Source organism: Bubalus kerabau, chromosome 1, assembly GCF_029407905.1.
Source record: "Bubalus kerabau isolate K-KA32 ecotype Philippines breed swamp buffalo chromosome 1, PCC_UOA_SB_1v2, whole genome shotgun sequence".
Classification (NCBI taxonomy): domain Eukaryota; kingdom Metazoa; phylum Chordata; class Mammalia; order Artiodactyla; family Bovidae; genus Bubalus; species Bubalus kerabau.
The window spans coordinates 151,958,410-151,974,464 of record NC_073624.1 but is presented as its reverse complement, the minus strand read 5'-3'; the positions used below and the strand labels follow the sequence as shown (position 1 = coordinate 151,974,464).

General features: G+C 37.5%; 1 protein-coding gene across 2 annotated transcripts in view; it reads right to left on the bottom strand.

Annotated features, from left to right (window-relative positions):
- MCU (mitochondrial calcium uniporter) overlaps window positions 1–16,055 on the bottom strand; it is a 438,436-nt gene that overhangs the window by 87,910 nt on the left and 334,471 nt on the right. The gene's annotated exons all lie outside the window — the stretch shown is intronic.

Sequence of the window (16,055 nt, the reverse complement as noted above, 5' to 3'; positions counted from 1 at the left end):
TCATTTTTGCTGAAAACAGCACAAAACAGAATTAACTGTACTCTTATTTGTAGTAGTACTACAAACAAGAGTGCATCTGTTTGTCAATTTGTTCTTTTTTGGCACCCAAACTTTCAACAATAAAAAACAAATTTTAATTAACCATACTAGAGAAAAGCCTGAGTTAACTATTGCCTTCTACAGAAAATTACCTTAAAAATCTTTTATTATATGAAGAAATGATCAAAGAGTATGAAGACAAAAAAATATAAGAATAAAGTACCACAGTGCCAAAAGTACCAAAGAAGTGTTTCAGGTAGTTAATAAAAATTTTTGTTACTATCCTGGAATATGTGTTTGTTGGCTTTTGAAATGTATAAGTAGTAAGAGCTTTTTTCACATTCTAAATAAATATTCATTTTCATTCCTTAAAAAAAAAAAAAGGTGAGAGAATAGGACCCTACAGATTAAAAGAGAATATAATGTATGGCCCTGGTTTGGATTCTGCTTTGAATGAACCAACTATAATAAAACATGTATGGGACAATTAGGAAAATTTGAATAATTACTAGTTACTTGATATTAAGGGCTTCCCTGGTGGCTCAGACAGTAAAGAATCTGCCTCCAATGCAGGAGACCTGGGTTTGATCCCTGGGTTAGGAAGATCCCCTGGAAAAAGAAATGGCAACCCACTCCAGTATTCTTGCCTGGAAAATCCCATGGACAGATGAGTCTGGCAGGCTACAGTCCATGGGGTCACAAAGAGTCAGACACAACTGAGTGACTAACACTTCCATTTTCACGCTGATGATATTAAGGAAATATGTTGATATTTTTAGATGTGATCATGGTATCGTGGCTATACTTACATCTCAGAGAACTATATTAAAGTATTTTTGAAAAAATGATATGGTAGATGATTTGCATAAAACAATCCAATATTCATGTGTGTGTGCAAGGGAACAAAGTGACAGTAAAGATGAAATATTGGCCATATGGCTTATAACTGATGACGTTAGGTAATGCATACATGGGATTCATAAAGCTATTCTGCCAACTTTTGTAAAAGTTCAAAATTTTCATAATAAAATACTAAGTATACAAAATGGAGGTTTGAAGTTATTTATTATAAAAATTTAGGAGGATAGGAATTGAATATATATTAAGATTCTCCAAAAAAAAGTCTTCAAACACAAGCCCCCTTTACAGTTTCCAGTAAGCACAGATAAATGAATAGTAGAGGATGCTACTCAGGAACAAATTGAACAATTCTGATTCATGGGTTTGGATTTTTGTTTCTCTGAGGTAAGTACTTGCTCATATTTGCTCATTCTTTCCACTACTGCATTATTAAATGAAAGTTCTGCAGTTTCCTTAGGCTCACTGAGTATTACAATAGGCAAGCAGAAGGGGAAAATGAGAGCCAAATGGATGAAAAAAAAACACAGGAAAAACTAGAACTGCTGCTGATTCTGTGAAGAAATGGTTTCTAAAACAAACACACGAGGGGAAAAAAAATAACCAACCATCTACTTTATGAGCTATAGTCTCCTCCACAATAACACAAAACAGTTTATCCAGATGGAAAAACCCACCTAATTTTGCTTCTGAAAAGTATTCTATTTTGAGTCTATCTTCTCTGACAATAAAACTCACAAAGAAGAATGGGGGGAAGATATTATTATAAGAGAATACAGAAACAGTGAGTCATGAATAATACAAGTGAAATAAGACATATTTCTTTTGGTACATCAACTGAAGGGTGTACAGGGATTAAACCATGTTGATTAAGCTGTACTGAAAAGGTACTCAACGCAATTACACGAGAGGTATAAATACTGCAAAGTAAGTTTGAGTGGTGATGTTTCTACAAAGTACTGTACAGATTTACCAGCTCACTTCTAATAGGTATTTATAGAATTAGACGAAACATATAAACAAATACTATTTTAATGTTCAAATAAAGGCATAAAACACAAAACAGAAAGTAAAGCTTTAAAGATTATGCAAAGAAATCAATGTTCTGTTTGCTTTTAAAAACAAAGGCTGAATATTTTGAAGATATATACAGACTGAATACAGAGGAGGAGGGCAGACTCTGAGAGCACTGACTATCCAACAGCGTAGAGTAGTTATTAATAAGTATTTGCCTTTACCATAATTTTCCTTCTTCACTCAGTTTCTGATGAAACTACAAATTTGTAGGACTCATTTACACGTACCTGACAGTTTCACTAAAGGACTTTTAAAAACATCATTCGGAAGCCCTGACCAGCTTTGAGTCACTCATAAAACCTTTCTTTTTGAAGAAAACTCAAGCTTGATTTGTATTCCAATTACCACAAAAATATTTTTAAATGGAAATGGGGTTAACAAGATGCCTTTGTCTTGTTTATCCTGTATGTTTGCCAGACTCACTGAAAATGCTGAAGTTACTAACACAAGGATAGATGGTTGTCTCAAAGGAGGCAAAGAAAATCTTCAGGATACACTACGAGCCTGACTCTAGAACTATTTGTATCAGTAAATGCTTTATGGCCCTCAGGATAGAACGGGCTGACCTCTTCTCAAATGTGGAAGTTTCCATTTTTGAGCTGAACATTTCCTCAAAGGCCACATATGTATTCTTAAAGGAAACCTTTTATGAATGTGGAAAACATGCATAACCAAGGTTTTGAACTAACTACCTAGAGTGCTCACAAAACAAGGTATGTTTTCTATTTTCTTTTAGAGTAAAGTAGCCATTTTTAAGAAAACAAACTGGCAAAGAATTACCAAAGATAATCTTCTAAGAAATCGGTGGGTCAGAGTCAGTCCCAAGCCTCTCAAAAGGAAGTTGAGCCTGTGGGAAGAACAAGTCAGAAGGCCAGAGTTCTAACGTTAGCTCCAGTGCTAAGATTGTGACCTCTCTCAAGTCGCTCACCTCTCTGAACTTCAGTTTCTCCATCTGTGACATGAGGACTGGATGAGATGAGTTTTAAGGTCCTAACTATAAAATTCCATGAAATCGTTTTGATCCTACAGCTTCTATAACATAATCCTAGAAGATGAAAAATAAATGTACATCAAAGTGTCACTAAAGTTACCTGGCATTAAATCATTCAAGAAGAGTCATCTTAACACATTATTTACCTATAAAATCAACAACATAGATCTTTTGAAAACACTTTCAACAAAAACTAAAAGTACTGAGTTAATATTAACTATCTATAAAATTATTTAATTAATTTGAACCCCTCATCACCTATATTTTTAAAGCATTTTAAATTTCTATCACACATTAATAGTTATCTAGTTTAACAGATGATACTGTATTATAACACTAAAAGTACTATAAATTTTGTGAAGGATAGTTTTCAAAGTGAAAGTGAAAGGGTTAGTCAATCAGTTGTGTCTGACTCTTTGTGACCCCATGGACTGTAGCCTGCCAGGCTCCTCTGTTTACGGAATTCTCCAGGCAAGAATACTGGGAGTGGGTAGCCATTCCCTTCTCCAGGGGATCTGCACAACTCAGGTATGAAACCTGGGTCTCCTGCACTGCAGGTGAATTTTTCACCATCTGGCCACCAGGGAAGCCCTATAGATATGGTCCCTACCTACTCCTACCTCCCAGGTTAAGGATAACATGCTAAACTTTGGCTTCTCCCCTTACTGAAACAGTTTTAAATGTAATCCAACACCTAAAATTTGTATACAAAGATATGAGTGTTCTCTGGAGAACAGATTCCTGAAGGCTCCTAAGTTAGTTTTGTTTACCACAATGTTTTTAAAACCATTCATCAGAATCTGTGATCAGACTGAGGGGTGAATGAGTAACAGTGTGCCCAGGTATTACTTAGTATTAGAGGAAAATTTGGCACAACTACCTGGAGCTTATTTCTGTTGGAGTTATGATAGAAAACATTTTTATATTCCCCTACTTTTTGCAAGTTCACTTTATTCACTTCACTTTTATGAAAAACCTACATTAGTACCTGCTTTCACTAACTAAAAGAAACCTGGAAAAAAAAAAAAAGAAACCTGAAGATGATTTTTCTTTTTATGAAAAAAGGCAAAAAATGAAAATAGTGTTCACTGTTTGTTTTGCCATGTTAGGGGCAGTGCAGAACCTGAGCGATGAAAGTAGTACCATCAAACTCCTTCTGGGAACCACACTCAGCATCTCAGCATCAAGCCACCAGGGCTTTGAATTGTGTCTGTGAGCATCTGCACTTTATCTCATTTATTTTATGCATCCATTACCATGAGCTGTCCTAAGGTAATGCTTCTTCATTTTATGCCATTTCTGCTTACAAAGTTTCATAGGAATGCTCTACTTCTGGATACCAAAGAACCTTATATACAAAAAGATATACATACTTAGTACGTAAGTGCTAAGTGTGCTAAGTCGCTTCAGTCGTGTCCAACTCTGTGAGACCCTATGGACTGCAGCCTGCTAGTCTCCTCTCTTCATGGGATTCTTCAGGCAAGAATACTGGAGTAGGTTGCCATGCCCTCCTCCAGGGGATCTTCCTGACCCAGGGATCAAACCCGTGTTTGTTACGCCTGCATTGGCAGCGGATTCTTTACCACTAGCGCAAATGGGAAGCCCTATTTAGTACACAATAGAATAAAAAAATGTATGTAAGCTTCAAATGGGAATTTGGAAATGGGATTTCAAAGAAACTTTGTATTTGCCAAAGATACCCCTAGGATCCTGAGGGGGCGTATTTCTCTCTCTGTAGTGAGGGCTACTTTAGGAAAAAAGCTTGAAAATCACCTAGCATAGTAACTTTTTTGGTTATAAAGCCAGGCAAGATCCAGTTAGTAGATCATGAGGTAGCTTTTGTGGATAAACAATGCAATCATAAAATTTTTTTAAAAAGAAAAGAATTGAGAACAAAAATTTTAGCGCACAATTGTAGGTGACCAAAAGTATGAGATAATAATGTCTCATTTGCTTGGCACTATCAGAAAACTGAGTATTTCATACAAGTGAGTTTTCCATGAAACTACAACCTATCTTTTTAAGAATAAAATCTTCTTAAGTTTTAACTTACCTCTGAAGAACTCCCCAAATATTTTTATTTTAAGGTTTAATTATGGGAAATTTTAAATATATGCAACTATATTGTATAATGAATCCCCATGTATTTGCTATGCAGATTCAACAATTGCCAACTTATGGTTGATTTTATTTCATCTGCCCCACACCTCAATTCCCCTACTTATCATTTTCAATTTTTAAGCAGTTTTAGCGAAAATTTTTCCTAAATTTACTCATTTTACTAGGGATTATGAAACAACTTCTATTTGACAATCTAAAGTCAGTATTCCTGGAGGTGGGGTGCTATTACATCAAAAATCTAAAACAGGTGGCACTAACTCTGAAACAGGGTGGCAGATTGGGTTCAAGGAGACTGCTGATGAAAGCCTAAAGGAAAATGAAGAAAATTTTATCCGAAGCTAGAGGAAATACATGTAATAGTGGAAATTTTGACAGTATTGTTACCTGCAATAATGTAGAAAAAAGGCAATATACCTAATGAACTCAATGTTCTAGCTAAGGAGATTTTAGGGCAGAGTTCTAAAATCCTACCGACCTTCTTGCAGCTATCTATAGTAAAATACAAGTGGAAAAGAGAAACTATTTTTTAATTTATCTTTTTTCTCCCCCCAAAATTTAGCAGAAATACAAATAACCCAGGATTTGCTGGGTTTGAAAATAAAATTTTCTCTCATTTCAAAACTACAGAAGGCAAACTATTCTCAAATTAAAAAATAGATTCTAGTCAAACACAAAATTGAGAATGAACCTTTAAGATCCTTCATTAAGACACTGGTAAGACTCAAGGTGATGCAAAGGCAGGAGATAGATGGGCCCTAGGCTGAACAGTTTCTCCCCTATGGACAGAAACTCTAATAGCAGTGTTGTGCTGTGCTTAGTCACTCAGTTGTGTCCGACTCTCTGCGACCCCCATGGGCTGCAGCCCACCAGGCTCCTCTGTCCATGGGGATTCTTCAGGCAAGAATACTGGAGTGGGCTGCCATGCTCTCCTCCAGGGAATCTTCCCAACCCAGGGATTGAACCCAGGTCTCCCTGCATTGCAGGCAAATGGTAATAGTAGGAACTCCATTAAAGCAGGATGATGGAAGAGGCTGGGCCCTGCCTAGCTAAGAGATAAAAGACCACATGTTTCTCATTCTTGAAGGCAAAAAGACATCCCCAACTACACATGCACAGAAAGGCTCCCTGGAATCACAAAGGTAGGGGGTGCCACCTAATAATAAGTGATATCAACTACCCATAAGCCTCTTCACTAGAATCCATCTTGACTGAGATGAGCATGCACACATGGGAGAATACTGAGGTATACCAAATAGGGACTCCGAACAAGGCAAATAAAAATGATTGGCCAAAGGAAACCCAGAAAAAATGCCCCATAAAAGTGATTCAAATCACCCTGAGGGTGCGACTCTCTCTCTGAGTCTGCCCATGTGTCTATCCACATGTACTGTACTCTTTCTTTTCCCAATAAACACTTTACTTGATTACTTTCTATCTTTGTGGGAATTCTTCTCTGCTAAGCTGAAGAGCCTGGGCCTTGTCACTGACCACTGGTGTAGTGGTTAGGATTCGGTTCTCTCACCACCGAAACCCGACCTCAATTTCTGGTCCGGAACCAAAGTCCCACTTCAGTGCCTTAGAGATCCTTTGAAACAGAAACAAAAAGGCTATCAATAAGGGCATACCTCTTGGATACTATCCTTTAAACAACAAGGTTTCTAAGAATCTTAAGGGTCTTGTCTCACAGGGAGCTCAAGGTTGAAAAGGGTTTATCTTGAAGAAATTTTTGGTGAGAGTTTGAGGACTTCCCTGGTGGCTCAGGCGGTAAAGTGTCTGTCTACAATGCGGGAGACCCAGGTTCAATCCCTGGTTTGGGAAGATCCCCTGGAGAAGGAAATGGCAATCCACTCCAGTACTATTGCCTGGAAAATCCCATGGACAGAGGAGCCTGGTAGGCTACAGTCCATGGGGTCGCAAAGAGTCGGACACGACTGAGCGACTTCACTTTCACTGACTAATGAACTGAGTTTATAAACTGATTTAATGAGAAGCCCACAAACTGGCTTGGAGAAACTATCAACTTGGATAGAAAAGGTTACAAACTAAATGAAGGAAGGCTTTGGATCTCCCAAACTTCTATAAGGCAACTCAACAGCAAACAAAAAAGAAAGAGAGAGACTAATTTTTATGCAAAGGCAAGGATGACTCAGCAGAATCAAGAGCCCAGAGGGCAGAGCCAAGAATTTTAGCGAACAATCCCACAGACAGAAAAATTGAGCCTAATCAAGGAATTGGCAATACGTGTTTGGCCAGACTCCAGAACTGCTACAAATCAGTAACTGCGATGTATGGCTTGTTTTTCCCTCTTTTCCAATGGGAGGATCTATCATGGTTATCCTATACTTGTCCTGCCATTATATGTTGCAATGTATTGGGTGGGCCAGACAACCTATCTCTTTAGTCACAGGTCTTCAAATCAAGAAGGAATGGTTCTCAAGGAGATGAATATAGGGAATTGTACCTGAGGCACTTCATTCACACCTGGACTTGATAAGATCCCAGACTTGGAATTTCTGCTATAATAAAATCTGAATTGAGATCTTGATAGAGGAGTTGAATGTATTTTGCATGTGGGATATGAATTCTTACAGACAGAGGGCAGACCGGCAAATTGTGTTTATTAAAGATGACCACCACAATATACCCTATCCTGCAGGTTTTTCTCATAAAATGATGAAGCCATCATTCTTTTCACCAAGAGGAGGGTCTATGATTCTTCCAATCTGGGTGGACCAGTGAGTATGGGAGAAGTAATGATATATGACTTCTGAAACTAAGTCATAAAAGGCAACAGAGCTTCCACCTGGCCCTTTGAGATATTCACTCTCAGAAGCCAGCCACCATGTGCTGAGGAATTCTAGGCCATATAAAGAGAGAGCCCATATGTAAATATTCCATATCACAGCCCCAGTTGAGGTACAACCTAACAGCCAGCCTCAGCCAGACATGTGCGAAGAAGACCCCATCATCATTTGACTATAGCCACGGGACACCTCAAGCAAGTTATCATCTTGCTACATCCAATCAACTCACCAAACCATGAGCAATAATAATACAATAACTGTTGTTGTCTTAGGTCACTAAATTTTAAGTGACTTTTTACAAAGCAATAGATAACAGTATATCTCTCTTTGATAAATTAAACCCTCATGGCCACAAAAGGATGTAGGACTGTATACCTATATAACATGTGGCCTAAGACTACTGAGCTTCTATAAAAATTTTCTTATAGGTGTTCCTTTTGCTGGTTATTTTCTTTTTGAGTGGTTTCAAAATCTGTTGTTCCTAGCCATATAATTGCAGTAAGCCATAAAAGCAGCAGAATCATCATTGCCACCAGCGTCTGTTGGGCTCTAACCATGTTATACATTATATCTTACACGCATTGATGTCATTTAATCTTCAAAAGAAACTCCTGAGGTGGTACTATCATTATTTCCATATTTACATGGAAACACTGAATGACTTTATCCAAGGTCACACAGCTAGGAAGTGACAGAATCAGGATTCAAACTTGATTTCAAAGGCTTCATTCTTTACTACACAATATGGTTCCTTTTGATAAAAGGAACTGAGGTAGCAATCTCTTCTGGATAAAGTCATTTAAAAATGATTGTCGCTTTTCAGCATAGAAAAAAATTTCCCACATAGAAGAGAACATGTTCAGAAGGGGAAATTTTTAAATAAATTAATATAATCTCATATTCTTACATAAATGTGCAGAGATCATCTGCACTCAAACAGTAATTATTCAGATTAGTTGTACTTGGTGATTCATGGCACTTCAATAACTATAGGAAAGCAAATTGGCTGAAAGGCTTCCTGATGAAAACAAAAGTAATTTTCCCCCTATCTTAATAGGCAATATAGTTAGGCAGAAACTTCAAACAGAGAGAGAAAGAAAAGAAAAGGTATAGTTTTTAGCATTGTTTTAAATAGAAAGACATCCTCTAAAGAGAATCCATCTAAAGATTAGCATAAAAAACTTTTGATACCTTTTCTGCTAGACTAGGCATATAGATGATATGGTGAACAGAATAATAAAACAAAAGGGAGTGAAAATAATAAATACCAATGATTACAGTTTGCAGTCCATATATGACATTAAAGGGAAATTCTCTTTTTGCACCGCTTTCAAAAATAGCTAGCCAGCAGCTGAGCTGTACAGACTGAAATTTGACTTTAAAACATTATAGTCATTTAATAACATAAAGAAATTTAAGACCTAAGACCCATCACTAATTTTAAATTGTTGGGAATAACCAGGGTGACAGACAAAAAAGTGCCACCCCCATCACTCCTTACCCCTCAACAACGAAAAGATTATTTTTCTTAAAATATTATTTCAACCCCCTCCTCCAATTTACAAAGACTACCAGTAGTATATCATATGAACTCGATTCCTTCTGGAGAGAATCAATCATTCTGAAGAATATCTACTAAGTACATACCAATCAGGAAGGCTCTCATGATTTTGAAATGCTTCCAAAAATTCTGATGTATCTTTGTCAAACCACAATATATTTCTTTGTTTCTTATTTCTCTATAATCAAAATGAAAGCACTATTATGATTTAAATTATATACTGGATATGAGATCTCAAGAGATTACATTTCAATTGAAGTATCATTATTCACAAAAGTACTTCTGCAATCAAAGCTTTCTGAGCACAATAGCTTTTATTGTATAGCCACAGCCTTCCTTAGATACAAACTTATAAATAATAAGGACCAAGGAATTCCAGGAATAGCCAGGGTTATTATTTTATTAAGCAAAAAGAGATTCAATTTAACAGGAGATATTTCAACTCCACACTTCATCTCCATTCACTTATAAAATAACAGGATTCAAAAATAAAACATATCAGAATCATCTTGCAGAGCTTTCTTTTCAATATTACAATTTCTAAGAAGAGTACATACGAGTTACCTCAGATGTCATTCAGTTAACAATCTTTATATGTTTGTTTTGGGCTGCTGGGAAGTATATAACACATACAACTTCCTGTGTTTCTTACTCCCACTCTCACCCCAAATGAGGGTGAAGAAGGTGGATAGAAAGTAATGAAAACAGGAAAGTCTAAAATTAGCCTAAAAATTATTGCCCATCTCATTCTATTGATACAGATTCAGGGAACGTCTTTTCCTCTTTCTCCTTCGCTGAATTTTGCAACATGGAAGACGTACACCAGAACCAGACCAAAACGCTGAACTGCAATGCTATAAAGGGTAAGAAAGATCTACAGAACTCAGAATTCTGATGTACATGTCTACAGTTTAAGTGGTCTATGACAATGCATGGTACAGAACATGTTCCTAAAGTCTCCTGAATGGTGCTACTGTTCAAACCAGAACCAAAGACAGTAATTATATCAGAAGTAGCTGGTGGGTCATGTGGTGAGAAGAGGAACCAACATCCTTTTGAGGATCTCTGATCAGGAATGCTCACTGGTCTTCAAATTTCTTTTCAAGTACTCCATACTTGTGTGAGTTAGATGGCTTAATGAAGTCTGAAATGCTCTTAAAAGAGGGTAACTGCTTTAGTGCCATGATTTGAAATATGAATATAATTTCCAAAGTTCAGGAGGGTCATAAAGATTAATGTATTGATGGTCTATCTTTTTCTTAGATGCAAATTTGATGGAGAATTTTGAAAGAACAGGACTCAACAGGGGTTAAGGGGAAGAGACAGGGAAAGCTGGAAGCCCTGGAGATGAACTGTACCAATCTTATATCTGAATGAAGGGATGAGGGGAAGAGCTAATCTTGTGTGTCAAACATGGTTTAATCTCATTTTATCTGGATGTAGTATGGAAATGGAATTCCCCCATAAAACAAAATCAGAGAGAGATGCTCAATAAGATGATTAGACTATAATATAAAACTAGCACTATAAATTCTTATAGCTCCAACACTTACTTGACATCAAGCTAAAATTAATGCAGTTCAAACACCACAGAAGTTATAGACATTTGAGAAAGGTCATATTATAACAAACTGTACCAGCAATCACTCAAATTCCAGCCATCTGACTTTGCTACATATTAACTGGTATTCATACTACCAACAACAGAATGTGAATTACATAGTATCACTTAAATCTAAAACATCTTACTACCTATTGTGCTAAGATTATACTCTTAAGTACCCTGTTCCCAAAATTTCCAGCCATTCAATCTCATTTTTGGAAATGGTCAAGTTACTCTGTGTGTCAGTTCTGCTCACTCTACGGTGGTAGGTTTCAAGGTCCCTAAAGTGTATCTGACCATTAGTGAACACAGAGATAATCAGTGGGAGGACCCAAAGAAAGATGTGCGAAGTTACAAGCCTGACTTCTAATTTTTACTGATTTAATACCCCAAACTCACTCACTATATGCCTCAAGGAGTAGACACAGTCATCATTCTAGACAGGCACAAATGAATCAGTTACAACACTCAAGGACTCTAAGCACGGTCTTATTTTCCCACTTAAGAAGACAGATAGATAACAAGACAGAAAAGATTCAGGAAAACAGCAAACTGGCTTCAAGACATCAAACCCCATTCTAGACTGTAGTCAGAGGAAGAAATTCAGACATACCCAATGCTTACTCTCTTGAATCATCCTTACTTAATAAATGTGAGGTTCATTCCAACAAAGCACATGGTCCACTGTTGCAGCTTTTGAAACAGGGGATGTTATAGACTAGCAGGCAAACACTCTGCTGAGTCTATTACTCATGATGTACAACTAGGTGACAATGCAAAATTAAAAAAATGATTTTTTTAAACACACTTCTTTACCTATCCTTTAGCAATATGGTATGGTGTAACATTTCTAAATAGATTGGACAGGGGAGCCTGGTGGGCTGTCATCTATGGGGTCGTCAGAGTCAGACACGACTGAAGCGACTCAGCAGCAGCAGATGAAATTTACTCATCAGTAGTTTGTATGTGCAACTATTTATACAGCCTACTACCTTTGTGTTTTCACTATAATCCCATGATTTTGATACTACATTATCACTGAGCTGTTTAACCAGCTGGAGTCATATACTCAGAGTCAACAACTATTTGTTTAGGTAATGGCTTTGATATCTACTAAATGAACAGGCCAGAATTCCTTCCACAGACTAAAATACAGAAGAGACTATGTCCTTGTTTCCTGACAACTGTTATCATTTTCCTTCAGTAAAAGGTATCAGTTCAGTACCTATTACATAGACATACTGTGAAGAAAATAAACAATAAGAAGAGGTCTGTGATGTCTAAGAGGTAACAATCTAACTACCAAGGCTCGATACAATCATGAAACAGACTGGTTTATAACAATGCTTAGGTGCCAAATGAGAGGAAACTCAATGGAATTTAAATAACCGAGAGAAGTTGAATTTTCCATGCATCAAGATTATTGTAGGCAGTAATTATTTTATCAATTATTATTGATCAAAGAAGGCTTCTTGGAGGTGGGACTTCAGCTGGATCCAGCAAGATATATTATTTTACAAGGTGCCAGGGGCAGCAGGTTTGTCCTTCAAATAATGCTTTGTTTGGCTTAATATTAAAATCATTTTATATTACATTATTAAGCTGATAGAAAGATTATCCTTCTAAGTTTGAGGTTAAAATGTGGTCCTTGAAAAATCTTTTCCTCTCTCTATGTAAATTTCCTTAGTTATTTTGATATTTGAAGTTCAGAATGTACAGACGTAGAAGGTAGGAGATCACTGATTCGATGGTCTGGACAGGGACAAGTGCCTAAAACCTCAAACTCACATTTTCTGCCAATGTTCGCATGTTTCCAGGAGGACTGAATTTAGCGAGAAAACTGGAGAAACAATGTTAATGTGTTTCAAAATAATTTAATCCCAACAAATCTGTGAATCAGTAACCATTATCCTAATTCTTCGGATGAGAAAACGGAGGTGTACGTAAGTTATACAGCAAGCAGCACAGCTAGGATTTGAAATCAGGTGCATCTGATTCTAAAAACTCCTCTCTTTCTACTATATGTGACTTGTTTAAAGGTAGCAAAAAGAATGACTGCTCACTCAATGCTGGAATGTTCAAACACAACATAAAATGGATATATATATGTATGTGTGTAAACCTAGCCAGAATTCCACCAACAGCTATCCTGAACTATATTAACTACTAGGAAATGGCAACCGACTCCAGTGTTCTTGCCTGGAGAATCCCAGGGATGGGGAAGCCTGGTGGGCTGCCGTCTATGGGGTCACACACAGTCAGACACGACTAAAGTGACTTAGCAATAGCAATAGCAATATTAACTATTTAGGCACATCTCTGAACACTAATCTCATGTCTAATGAAAATATTTCTATGGCCAATCAGTTCATTATGTACCATTCTATTCTGAACTTCGACTGCATAGCTTAATATCTTATTTAAAAGAGTCTTGTTCACCTACTGTTCCATGGACAACTTTCATCGCCTCGAGTTGGTAAGAAACACCTTGCAGCCAAGGACATATTATTCTTCCTTAGAATCTATAAAGTGCTCAATATGTTCCCATAGTATATATTCAATAAACATCTATTAATTAAGAGTTGCTGAGCAACAACCCTTCGTGCTTTGTGTGTGATTATACGCTCAGTTGTGTCTGATTCTTTGCGACCCCATGGACTGCAGCCCACCAGGCTCTTCTATCCATGGGGATTCTCCAGGCAAGAAGACTGGAGTGGGTTGCCATTTCCTTCTCCAGGGGATCTTTCCAACTCAGGGACTGAACCCAGGTCTCCCACATTGCAGGTGGATTCTTTACTGTCTGAGTGACCGAGAAGCCCAACAATCCTTTAATTTCTATCCAAAAAGAAAAAAAAAATCTCCTTTCCAAAAAGATTCCTTCAATCACTTCTACTATTAGATAACTAACACTAAAATTAAAATAAGTGGCTAGGCAAATAATTTTTTTTTAAAAACAAATTAAACTAAGGTAAAAAGTGCTGCCTTTGTAGGAGCTTACTTGTAATCAGACAAGGGTCAGAGATAAAATGAGAACTTATTTCCATGAAACGAGCCAAAAGAATATCACATAAACATTAAAACATGAAAATCATTGCAATTCTGGAATATATGCCAATACACAGAGGAAGCTCATTTCGTCAGACAAATGCCTACTCAACAAGTGTAACTTCTTAGAATATAACCTATTTTATATTCTGTTTCCTTAACCTTCCACTAATTGTCACAATCAGAGAATGTTTTTGGACACTGGTATATATTTCTGTAATGCACTGTTTTAAAAACTCAAAAATGTATTTGTAAAATACATATCTGGTCCTTGCAAACCATGCAAATTTATGAACCTAAGCGGCAGGGGGTGGCAGGAGGTAGGGAGATGGGTGGAAGCAGAGAAAGAGAAAAAGAAAGCTGTCGCTTCAGTAAAGACACAGCCACTAACCTTGCTGCAGAGACACCAAGGTACAGGACAGCGCTGGCAGCAGCACTGCCGGGCTTGTGTGGAGCAGCCACCATCACCATTGGCTTCAGTGACTGAGTGTACACATGGAAACTGGGGAGACTCTCCTGCTGGATCAATAAACTACATCTGCGCGCTGAATATCCACAGGCAGGAGGAGCCCAGGGGAAAGGAAAGGAAGGGCAATCCCTGAACTGTGTGGAATCCCAACTCCCTTGACAATAGCAAGACTGTCAGCTTGAAGAGCTCTTTCAAGCAAGTGAAAGCCATACACCAGGAACTGGCTGATTCATGTTTTAAAATCAATTCCTACGTGCTTTTTGCTCCTCACTCTGGCAAGGCCATTATCACTTTAGAGCTGAAAATATATCAGAGTTTAGGAATTTCCCCAAATCCAGTGGGTAGCAGGAATTCCCCACACCAGTACTCGGGAAAGGCAAAGCCTCTCTGCAGTCTACTTCAGCCAGAGACAGACTGCCCAGCAGCCCTCTCATATACACCCACGCCTACTCAGACACAGGCTTCCCCAGCACTGGTTCCTTGCACAGCGCCACATTAACATTTATGGGAGCTGTTGGGTGTGCAGAGGCTTTTCCTGACAGCCAAAGACATCCAGAGATCTAACCCCCTCGATAATTGCTTTGTAGGACTTTCTGCCCTTCTCAGACCTGCCAACAGGCAGCCAGCTTATTTAAATCTATTCTTTAACCTCTCCTAAAATTATATGTAGCCAGTTAAAAAGTGCACTTACCTTCAATAAATTGCTCAGGAAAATTATGCTACAAGACAGCCTGATTTTAAGTAAATAAATTACACATTAGCTTTTAAAAACCACAATTATTATCTGCATAAGACACCTGCTTCTAAGAGATCGATTAAGAAAACAGAGCCACATTTTTTCAAATTTGACAGTATTAATTTGATAAGATCTGAAAAAATGAAAATGAACAAAAGCCTACGTATTTTCCTTTTAGTCATATTCAGAGCAAGCAATCCCCTTTCCTCCCCACCCTGCACCCCCACCCTACTCCTGAATTAGGCGTGCTCTTTTCATTTTCATTCTTAAGAGGGAGTAGAAAAAAATACCTTACAAAATGTAAACCCCCTCACAGATCCAACTAAACGGGTTCTTGAGTCCTGTAGCACAACATGAAGGGTTAAACACGGACCTAACATCATCCAGCAGTGCCTGGTCTTCCCCCGCTTCCCTTAGATCAAGCAGCAGAGTTAATTATGTGGAACAGCCAAAAATGTAGAGTAATTAGCTATTGACTCTTGGGGGCTGGTAAATTTCAACAATGCCTATGGTTCTAGACTTTATAATAAACTTCTATTTAACCTGCTTTTAAAACCAAAAAGGCAAAGTATTTTTTTTTTAAGAAAGAAGCAATATTACTTAAAAAAAAAAAATTTGCAGTTCTTCATGAAGAAGGTCCTTCCCATATGCATCTGATTTTAGGTACTTACATTGTGTTCTCCACCTCACTCCACTCTTGTGTTTTCTTGGTATGATCTCTGCTCTCTCCTTTACTTTGAGAAAGCAGAGT